Here is an 11,462-nt window from a genome sequence, read left to right on the forward strand (position 1 = left end):
GCAAATGTTTGTTGAACCCACGTGAACTGAATGTGTCACATGTTGCAGGCACTGATCACTTACTGTTCACCAGACTGCCATATTTTCCTGCCTCTGCAGCCGTGTTCCGGAAGGCTGTGGCTGGACAAGCTCAGGCAACCAGTGCAGGTGCCCTCTTTGCACCCGCTGCAGTCTGGCCATGGCAGAGGCACTTTGCACAGGACAGGATGTGCCTCTCTCTTTACCCCACCTCCCAGTGGGAGTGACCTGTGGTGTCAAGCCAGCCCTCTGGAGGGAGGGAGGCTGGTGAGAGTAAAGGAGCCAGCAATGTAGGGAAAGGAAAAAACAAATGTTTCAAATAAAAGGGAGTTAGACCATGAAACGTGAGGAAAGTTTATAGTAAAAGTACCACCAACTCAGTAAAGAAGCTGACTCCTGGGCTTCTGAAAGCCTTCCCACTCTCCTGGGCCGCACAAGTGCCATGTTGACCGGCCTGGGCTGAGGGGAAAAGAAAGGCTGTGTCTGGCTGCAGGACACAGACCCTCTGCAGTGCCACTGACCAGGTGCAGAGACTCTGGGGAAGCGGCTTTGCTGGGGGTGGGGGCAGGGCTGCATTTCGTTTGTTTGTTTGTTTGTTTGTTTTTGATGATCATTTTCAAATACTCCTAGTTAAAGGAGACTTAAGAGGAGGAGAAACTATGTTAGCTGCCTCACACATCAGACACCTAAAAGGCAGCCTGGGGAGAAGTGGTCCCCAGTGGGGCTGGTGTCATAGTGGATATTTGTATCTCCGAAGGCAAGGATTTTAACTCAGTTTGGTAACCCAGGATTTAAAACCATGTCTATCCCCTTTTGACTGAGGACTTCTGGGTTTCAGTTACCCCAGTGGAAGGGAAAATTGTTCATGTGGGATTGAGAGGAATGGCATGTGCGAGGAGGGGAGCTAAGAGCATGAAGGCCCAGTGCATCCTGCAGCTTCGGTCTGTTTCAAACAGATTTTGAGAACAATTTTAGGACAAGACCAGCTGTTGTTCTGCAGAACACAGTTTGCCTGTAGGTATTGTACCTCCCGCCCCCTCCACCAAGCATCTCAGTGCTTTAACCCCACCTGGCTTTGGAGACCAGTTTGTCCAAAGATCTTTCAGTCCTGTGAGCCCAGAGTGGTACTTCTGAGTCAAGGCTCATTTCTCTTCGTGGGGAGCTTCGCTTCAGGCACTGAGAAGGCCTATTTAGATCAGGACCATTGAAACATTTAAGACTGTTTCTAGGCCCAGCTATTCATTCACCAGCAAGTCACCTACCTTCCCAAACTTCTTTATAATCTGTAAAATGAGGTCAGTCTAATATGCCTACCTAAAATAAGGGCGGGATGAAATCTATATGCATATATGAGTTTTAAGATGATACCATAAAGACCTAAGATACTTGTTACTTGTATCTCTCAAAATGTTAGAGTAGAGGTACAGTTGCTTTCGCCTACTAGACCTCTTACTCCATCCAACCAGCCAGAGGACTCTTTATTGTTTGTAACTAGCTGGCCCTCAGCTGCAAGTATCTTGCCTGGTCTGCCCTGATATTCTGAGCTGGAAAACTGAGAACCTCAAGAGCCAGAAGAAACTTTCTGAATGTCCACTCATATTCCCAAAGACAGAGCAGAGCCAAGACCTGGAGGTTGCACCAAATCTTTTATCCTTTGGCTCCACCCCGCTCTGATCAGAAGCTCTCACTTGTGTTCCACCTCCTCATGAGATGAGAGAAGAGGAAGAGAACTCTGACCCTCTTTATAGAAGTCTTCATGCCTTCATCCTGAGTTGAATTTTTATGTTAACCTTAGCTTACTTGGTGTTAAAGCAGGGTCTTACACTTACAGGATGTGTCCCGCATCATTCATCGTGCCATTTAGACCCCAAATCCAGCCCCACTGTACTGCATAACCAGGACCCTGTGTCCTTTGGTGATCAAAACTGCTTCCTTTAGGGCTCGGTTCAAGTTTGATCTCTTGCAGTGTCTACTAGTCAGTGCACTCCAAGGGCTTTTCCTTCTTTGAACTTTGGTATCATTTATAGCATGTGTCTCAGAATATTGTGTGTGTGTGGTTTGTTTTTATAGTTTTTGGTTTTTGCTGGTTTGCAGTGTTTTCTCATTGTCTTCTTACCTGAGTCATGTCTCTTAACTGTCATGTAAAGTCTGTACAGGTAGGGACCATGTTCTTTAGCACTGTGTTGAGTGCCTTTCAGTCAGCCTAGCACTTCCTTACTGCTTTTTGCTCAGCCCTTCCTTGAAATAGTCGCCTTGGTGTTGAGGTATGTGTTAGGAAGCCAGTTGGACCTATGCCCTGACCTTGAGGAGCTCTACCTCTTCCTTGTAGGAAGGATCTAAATGCTGTGACTTAGACGTGCTATCTTGGGCCTGTGCTGCCACCCCAGAGTTGCCTGTGCCTAACGCCTGATCACGAGCATAAGCTCTCAGCAGAGAGAGCCAGTGGCTGAGCTCTACTTCCAGCTGCCAGGACAGATGGCTTTCCTGCCCAACAGGCTCACTTAATGGGTGGTCAAAGGAGGTGTCCCTGCAATGAAGACTGAAAGGGAGAGCTGGTAGAGGTGAAGGGAGACAGAAGACAGTGATGCCACTATATTGTTACAGAAACCATGGAAGACAGCAGTTTAAAGGAAGGAGGAGAGTAGTGTCAGATGGCTCAGGAGAAATTTTCTGGGCCGAGGACAAAGCCGATTCCAAGATGGGATCTGGCACTTAGCAGAGGTCTTCCCTGACATCCTCACCTAAAACACTTCCACTCCATCACCCTAGACAGCTGTTTTACTGTCTGTACTGCACTGTCATTAGCCAAAGTCATCCTGTTGGTTTATTTGCAGCTTATGTATCTCCTTAAGTAACTCCTCAAAAACAGCAACTTTGCCTTGTTCACCCTTGTGCTCTCAGCTCCCATCACAGTGCCTGACACTCAATAAGGTAGAATAAATGCATAGACTTGTCCAAAGTGACCCAGTTAGTACGTGGGAAGTCTTTGGTTGAGGATGAGGGACAGAGCAGTAAATATGCACACATTTTGATTAATGACTTTAAAGACTGTACAATTTAAAAATTAACAAGTTAATCATATAATAGGTTAACTTTTAGAAGGTAAAATAAGGAAAGCATGAGAATAAATACTATATATATAGTCATTTGTCTTTATTTAGAAATGAATGATAATGCAATATCACAAATCAAAACTTCTGAAATTTCCACAAATTGTACAAAGAAAGAAATTTAGAACTTTAAATACTTAATAAAGAAACAAAAAATACGAGTTAAGCATTTCACTCATATTAGGAAAAAGAATAATGAAATATATTAGGAAAGCCAAAAAGAAAGAAATATGAAAGCAGATATTACTGAATTTTAAAATGAGAGAATTGGCCCTAGCTGGTGTAGCTCAGTGGATTGAGCATGAGCCTGTGAAGCAAAGGGTCGCAGGTTCAATTCCCAGTCAGGGCACATGCCTGGGTTGCGGGCCAGGTCCCCAGTACGGGACACATGAAAGGCAACCACTCTTGGTGTTTCTCTCCCTCTCTTTCTCCTTCCCATCCCTCCTGTCCCCTCTCTAAAAATAAATAAATAAAATATTTTAAAAATAAAATGAGAGAATTGGTAGACGAATTGGTAGACATATTGATAGTCATTCTTTGGCAGGGGGTGGAGGAGGAACAGTAAAGACAGAAAAAATTAGGTACAACAAATGCACATTATAAAAATTCCTATATAAGACTTCCAGTCAAGATGGAGGCATATGTAAACACACCTTGCCTCCTTGCACAACTATGGCAAAAATTATAACTAGACTACAGAACAAGTGTCACCCAGAAACATCAGAAAATTGAGCTGTATGGAAGCCCAACAAACAAGGATTTAAAGAAGCCACATTCATCCAGACAGGTAGGAGGGCCAGGGATGAGCAGAGAAGCACGGAGAGGTGGAAAGGCCCAGAGACAGGCACCAAGTCACAGAACAGGTGGTCCCACATCCATGTGTGGTAGATAGAGCTCAGAAGGGCTATCTTGGAATCGAGGGATCACAGCCCCAGACCATTACCATCCAGCCCAGGGTTCCAGCACCAGGAAGATACGTCCCCATCACTTCTGGCTGTGAAAACCAGTGGGGGTTGGGGCGGTGGAAGAAACTGCAGGATTCCCAAGAGACTCCTTGAAGCGCGTGCAAGGGACTTAGGACTCACAAAGACCCAACCATTTCTGGGATTCGGCAGCAGGGGCATATGGGGAAAAAGCGAAAACTGGCAACAGGGCATGTGCCAGGACACAGCTTTCTCTCTGGCAAAACTTCTGAAGCCAGACAGTGGCATTGCCCCCTTGTGAGCCCTCCTCCATACAGCAACAGAGTGGTGACATGAGTTGCCCTGCCCTGGTGATTACCTAAGGCTCCACCCCACTCAGATTACAGGTGTGCTTTTCTATAATAAGCCACACTACCAAGACAGGGAGTCAAAGCAACTCTACCTAGTAATACACAGAAACAAACACAGGGTGGCTGCCAAATTGAGGAGACAAAGATATATGGCCCAAATGAAAGAACAGAACAAAACTCCAGAAAAGGAACTAAAATGGAGATAAGCAACCTATCAGATGCAGAGTTCAAAACACTGCTTATCAGGATGCTCAAGAAATCCATCAGGATGCTCAAAACACTGCTTATCAGGATGCTCAAGAAATCCACTTCAACAGCATAAAAAAGACTTAGGCAGAAATGAAGGTTACATTGAAATATGTAAAGAAATACATGAAATAAAGTATATATGAAAGTGAAATAAAAATCTACAGGGAACCAACAGTGGAGGGGATGAAGCCAAGAATCAAATCAAAAATTTGGAACACAAGGAAGAGAAAACATTCAATCAGAACAGTAAGAAGAAAAAAGAATTTTAAAAAACAAGGATAGGCTAAGGAGCGTCTGCAACATCTCCAGACATACCAACATCCGAATCATAGGGGTACCAGAAGAAGAGGAAGAGCAAGAAATTAAAAACTTGTTTTAAAAAAATAATGAAAGAAAACTTTCCTAATTTGGTGACGGAAATATACAAGGCCAGGAAGCAGAAAGAGTCCCAAAGAATATGGGCCCAAAGAAGACCACACCAAGACACATTATAACTAAAATGCCAAAGTTTAAAGATAAAGAGAGAATCTTAAAAGCAGCAAGAGAAAAGCAGAGAGTTACCTACAAAGGAGTTCCCTTAAGACTATCAGCTGATTTCTCAAAAGAAACCTTACAGGCATGAAGGGACTGCCAAGAAGTATTCAAAGTGATGAAAAGCAAGAACTTACAATCTAGATTACTCTATCCATCAAAGCTCTGACTTAAAATTGAAGGGCAGATAAAGTGCTTCCCAGACAAGGTAAAGTTAAAGGAGTTCATCATCACCATGCCATTATTACATGAAATGTTAAAGAGAATTATATAAGAAAAAAGATCAAAACTATGAACATTAAATGACAATAAATTCACAATTATCAACAATTGAATCTAAAACACAAATTAAGCAAACAAGCAGAACAGAAAGAGAATCATAGATATGAAGATCATTTGGAGGGTTATCAGCTGGGCAGGGGAAGGAAGAGAATGGGGGAAAAGATGCAGGAATTAAGAAGTACAACTGGTAGGTACAAAATGGACAGGGGGAAGTTAAGGGAATGGAGCAGCCAAAGAACTAATACGCATGACCCATGAATATGAACTGGGAGCAGGGATTGCTGGAAGGAATGAGGGTATGCGGTGGAGGGGGATGGGAAAAATTGGGACAACTGTAATAGCATAATCAATTTTTTAAATTTTTAAAATAAAGTCCTATGTATAACTAGGCTAATGAATTTGCTACTCAGTGAAATAGGTGATTTTCTGCTAAAAAAAAATACATGTGACTAAAACCACAATTAAGATAAGTAAAGGACTTGGAAAAGTCAATGTTCAATGAAGAAGTGGAAAAAGTATTAGCTCCAGGTGCTTCTATGAATGAGTTCTTCAAACTCGCAAGGAACAGATTATTCTTATGCTTTTTTATTGTTGTAAAAAAGAAATCACATAACCTACAATTTGCCACATAAACCCCTTTAAGTGTACAGTTCAGCAATGTCAAGTATGCTTACATTATTGTGAAACCAATCTTCAAAACTTTTTCATCTTGCAAAAGTGAAACTCTGCACCCATTGAACAGCATCTCCCCCTTTCCCCTTCAGATTCTGGTAACACCCTTCTTGTTTCTGTCTCAATGAATTTGACTTCTTTAGATCATACAGTATTTTTCTTTTTGTGACTTATTTTACTTAGATAATGTACTCAAGGTTCATCTATGTTGTAGCATGTCAGAATTTCCTTCTTAAGGCTGAATAATATTCTATTGTCTGCGTGAACACATTTTGTTTAGCAATTCATCCAATAGTTGACACTTGGGTTACCTCCACTTCCCGGATTGTGAAAATGCTGCTATGGATGTGAATGTATAAATATCTTGCTGTTTTAACTGCTGTAGAGCATAGCAAAATAAGAAAACCAAAGTAATTCCTTTCTGTGAGCACACCTAATAAATTGTGTATACACACATATACATACTTCACACCACTTTCAATAGTATAGATGCAAAAATATCCTAAAGTACTAACAAATTCATCAATCAGGTAAAAGAATGATACTGGACAGCTCTGTTTAGAATCTGCCCGTGACCCCTCAGTAAGTGATGGAACAGAAAGGCAGCTCAGGTCTGCCTGACTCCAGAGCCCAGGATGCATTTGTGAGTTTGTTGAGAAGGTAATGATGGACCCATAAAGAAATCTACTGATATGGTACATCACATAAGTTGGTCAAAAGGGAAAAGAAACAGACTCAAGAGTATCTCATAGATAATAAAGTATTTGAAAGTGAAAGTCAATATTTATTATTTATTTTTAAAACTACCCTAGTAAATTAGGAAAAAAATTTCATTGACATGATAAAACATCTTCTGAAACAACACCTAGCATCATTTTTAATAAATGTTGTCAGACGCAAGACAAACTTGTCCTGAGTAGTACTCCTCAATAGTGTCCTGAGAGGTCAATCTAGCCAATGTAATGAAGCAGGGTAGAAGGGTTACTACCAGAAATGGAGTACACAGTGGAGACACGGTTTTTGGCTGCAAACTAAATATTGACCTAGAAATCTGAACATGATCATAAAAAACAGACCTAACAAGACAGCAGCAAGGATGTCCAGTAAAATATATACATAAAACTTCTAAAATAGTTTTTTAGTACAGGTAAGAGTTGTGATTGGGTGAGGAAAAAGTTCATTCACCCTAGCAACCAAAACTATAAACTACCTTGGAACAAAATTAACAGGAAGCATGCAGAGCTTACATGAAGAAAACTAACTGCTAAGGTTTACAGAGGGACGTGAAGAAAGTAAATAGACAGGTAAGCTATATTCCACGAGGGAAGACTTACTGCTTAAAAGATGTTCTTTAATCCATAAACTTAAATGTAAACCTACAAAAATATTTTATCAACTCAAATATTTTAAAGTTTATGTGGAATAAGTGAAATAATTAATGTTTTAATTGAAAGAAGAAGAATGTTGGGAAAATTTTTATTATAATAACTCTTATTATAAACCTGTATTAGAATAATATAGTGTTGGCGGAGGACTAGATTAAGAATTTGTGAGCTTTGTTGCTGAAGGAGATAAGACTTAAGTTGTAGAAACTCTAAATGAATGGTGTCAGATTTCAAAACCACATTATTTTTTTAAAATTGTTCAGTTACAGTTGTCTCCATTTTTCCCCCATGACTCTCCTCTGCCCTACCCACTGCCCACCTCCCACATTCAACCCTCCCCCTGGTTGTCTTTGTCCATGGGTCCTTTATACAGGTTCCTTGGCCCTTCCTGTTCTCTCCCAGGTTGTCCTCTTCCTCCCTCTGGTCACTACCAAACCACATTCTTAACCAAAACACAATACTGCCCTCCGAAAAAAGTACTGTGAAGCAAGTAAAAGTAAAAATACACCAGTAAAAAGTATCTACTTTTTTTTACTAGTAAAAAGTCTGAGAAGCAAATACACCAAAATATTAATATTAGTTATCTGTAGGTGATGGAATTATGATCTTTTTTCCCTCTATACTTTTTTTGAATTTGCCAAATATTCTACAGAGAACACATATTGTTTTTATAATTGGACAGAAAGGACATTTCTAATATTTTCAGAAACCAAAGCTCCGCTGCCCTGTCAGTGTGGGAATCCAGCCATGACCTTATTCTTGGACAGCATCAGTGGAGAGGCCTTGGGAATGCTTTTGGGCACAGCTGCAGAGGCATGTCATATATGGAAACCTTCCATGAGGATGACCTCACCACTGGAACCCGTTCAACATAAACCTTGCCTGCAAGAGCTGGCGGAGATCTTTGGCCAGAAACCTGGAGGGTGAAGGGCTGAGAAAGAGCTGACCCAAGGAGGACTGCTGGGCTTAGGACCTGAAGAAGTCCGGTGTGTCCATCTGGCCTTAGTCAGTCTCCTCTGTGATGAGTACTAGGGAAGTGTTACTTTCCCCCACCTCCATGTCCTCCAAAAAAGAGCCCCCACACTGGCGCAGGGTTATTCCTTTTTCTGGGGCCTGCAGGAGAGCATGAGATGTGACTATCGCTGGACAAGCGGGGATGGGTTACTGGTGGGTGAAAGAAGTGGGAAAAGTGGGAACATCACCTAGACTAAAAGAAGAGACCATCCTTAGATAATTCTAAAGCATTCTCTGTAACTGGCTTCCTCGTCCCTGGCAGCCTTGTCTCTTCACCTCACCTTTAAAAAGCCAACAGCATCATACTCAAGTGCATTTCCATTGAAATAGGGTCCAGCCATCGACGCACTGGCCCCTTTGCCGCCTTGGACAGCTCTGAAGTCCCTGGGCCCACCACACTTCAGCATCCGTGTCCACAGCTTCTCTCCCCCATCATTACCAACTCCACAGGCAAAAAGTCCCCCATGAGTGCTGGGCATTGAAGGGCCATAACAGGGCTCTAGTCAAAGACTGGCCTCACATTTATAAAAATTGGGGCGATCGGCTTGTGTGGAGCGCTGGAGGAGGTATACTGCCTCGGTGCCATCCAGTGTTCAGCCTCAGGCAATCTCACCTCCCAGCACACATGCTGAAACGCTGCTTCTGGAGTCCGCCCTCCTCGATGAATTCCCTTCTCAGCACAAGGTGTTATCAAAGTCGTCTTTTTAGGACAGAGGAAAATGTTGTCTAAACTCTAACTTTTATGAGATCCTGAGTGGTCTCCTCCTATTTTGGTTTTTCATCTTCTTCACTGGACTTGTTCAAGGGAATTTGGGATAGAACAAGTCAAAGCCCAGGAATTCTCATGCCAACTGTAGGAAAAGCAGGATCGGCATTAGCAGTAAGACTTTGAAAGTCAGACGGGTTCTAAATTATTTGCATGATGTCGTTATAGAACCTTACCTTTGGAACACGATCAATGCTTCTAGTAGTTCTCAGCTCATACCAAATTGCAAGTATATTTTTTCCCTCAGCATCAGGACAGGGTGTGGTGCTGAGGTTGTAAGAACAGGTTCTGGAGCTAGACTGACCTGGGCTGGATGGGTTCCTGGCTGCTCCTGGCTATGTCACTCCAATAAGTGTCTTATCCACCTGCAAAGTCCTCAACTCTAAAAAACGTGAATAACACTAGGATTAAATAAGAAAATGCATACAATGCTTAATACAATGTGTAGCATGAAGACACAATCAATGGCAACTATTGGTAATAACAATAATGGTAATTAATAGCAAGGCCTAAGGCCAATAATCTGCTCCAAATCATCCTTTGGGGACTCTTGTTCTTGCCTAGAGTGATGGGCAGAGCATCCTAACAACCCAGGACTCTGCTGAGTCCCTCTGTGCTGAGGCCTTTCCCAGGGAAACCACAGAACCTAATCACACAATGCTTTCACTTAAAAGCCACCCTTCTGGGTATGCGGGCCTGAGTGCTAAGTAGAGCTTGACTTTTGAAAGAACCGTCCAGTAGGGAGATTACCAACCCAGCCTCTAAAGCTCCCCAGTCCTCCCCTGGCTGGCCTGGCTCAGTTGGTTGGAGCATTGTCCTGTAAACCAAAAAGTCATGGGTCCAGGGCAGGGCATGTGCCTAGGTTGCCGGGGATTCGGTCCCCAGTCAAGGTGTGTCCAAAACATGTTTTTCTCTCACATCGATATTTCTCTCCCTTTCTCTTCCTTCCTTCCCATCTCTCTAAAATCAGTGAATATGTCCTCAAGTAACAATAAATAAATAAATAAATAAATAAATAAATAAATAAATAAAGCAAGCAAGCAAGCAAGCAAGCAAGCTACTCCTGTCTGCAAGGATGAAGATGGGATCATGGGGCACCACAACGCAAGGGCTTTGCCAGGAAGGCAGAGTGTGGGAGTCTGGGGAGAGAAATGCCTGGTAATAAGTAAGGAGGGGAGCTGGGATCTTGGGGCACCTCCCAGGCCAGCCCACGGCTCAGGCAGGGCATTTGGAAAGTGGAGTGTAGCCTGTTTCCAGCTCCTCCAGAGTTGGGGTCGTCCCAGAGGGCTGGTGGGAGAAAGCGGGTATCTTTTTCCTTAGCTGTCTAGTAGGTTTCAAAGTTTTCCCTGTGGGCTGTTACTTCTTCATTTGGCACTGACTGTCTGAATGCTGGATTCCTGTAAGTGCAAATCGCTGGTGTATGGTGTTCAAACACGTTCATCCTCCCTTATTCACACCCCCTCCAGCAGGACCCTGTCTTGGGTGGGGTACTGACTAGAAGGCTCCAGCCCAGCCACTTCCCCTGTGCCCATTAGACTTGTGGGGCTGCCTCAGGTTGGGAGGGGATCAGTCGCCCCCCTCCCCCCCAACCCAGAGAAAGGAAAGAATCCCCTCTCCCCTCCACACTGCTCTAGGCTCAGTCTGAGGGCTATAAAGGGAAGACTCAATCTCTTTTTTCTAGCTTCCTTGCATAGACATCTCCGGGATGGGGCCCAGCTAGTTAAGCTACCTCTCAGGAAACCGTGGAGGAGGCGTTGGACTCCATTTTTGGCCTCTCCTAGAGCCTGTTGTTTGCAGTTGGGGCCATGGAGACAATTTCAGGGAAACAGAGAAATGTTCACTTAGCATTTTGAACACAGATAAAATTTAATCCTGTTTTTCAAATCCTCTCTCTTCTTCCTGATTTTGTTGTGCCTCCTTGTTCAATTGGTTACTGAAAAAGTTGGGTTAACATCTCCCAGTATGATCACAGATTTCTGTTTCTCCTTTTTGTTTAGAAAATGTTTGTTATTTCTCTCTCTCTCTCAAATGTCTCTCTATATTTAGGACAGTTCCTTGCCTTAGAACCTACTTTGTCTGATGTTGCTCTAACTTCACCTTGATCAGTGCTTCACTTTCAATCTTGCATTGTAAGTGCATCCCCTGGTCAATTTAATATTATC

The sequence above is a fragment of the Sturnira hondurensis genome, unplaced genomic scaffold (genome assembly GCF_014824575.4).
Source record: "Sturnira hondurensis isolate 20B ecotype Veracruz unplaced genomic scaffold, ASM1482457v3 Scaffold0015596, whole genome shotgun sequence".
Classification (NCBI taxonomy): domain Eukaryota; kingdom Metazoa; phylum Chordata; class Mammalia; order Chiroptera; family Phyllostomidae; genus Sturnira; species Sturnira hondurensis.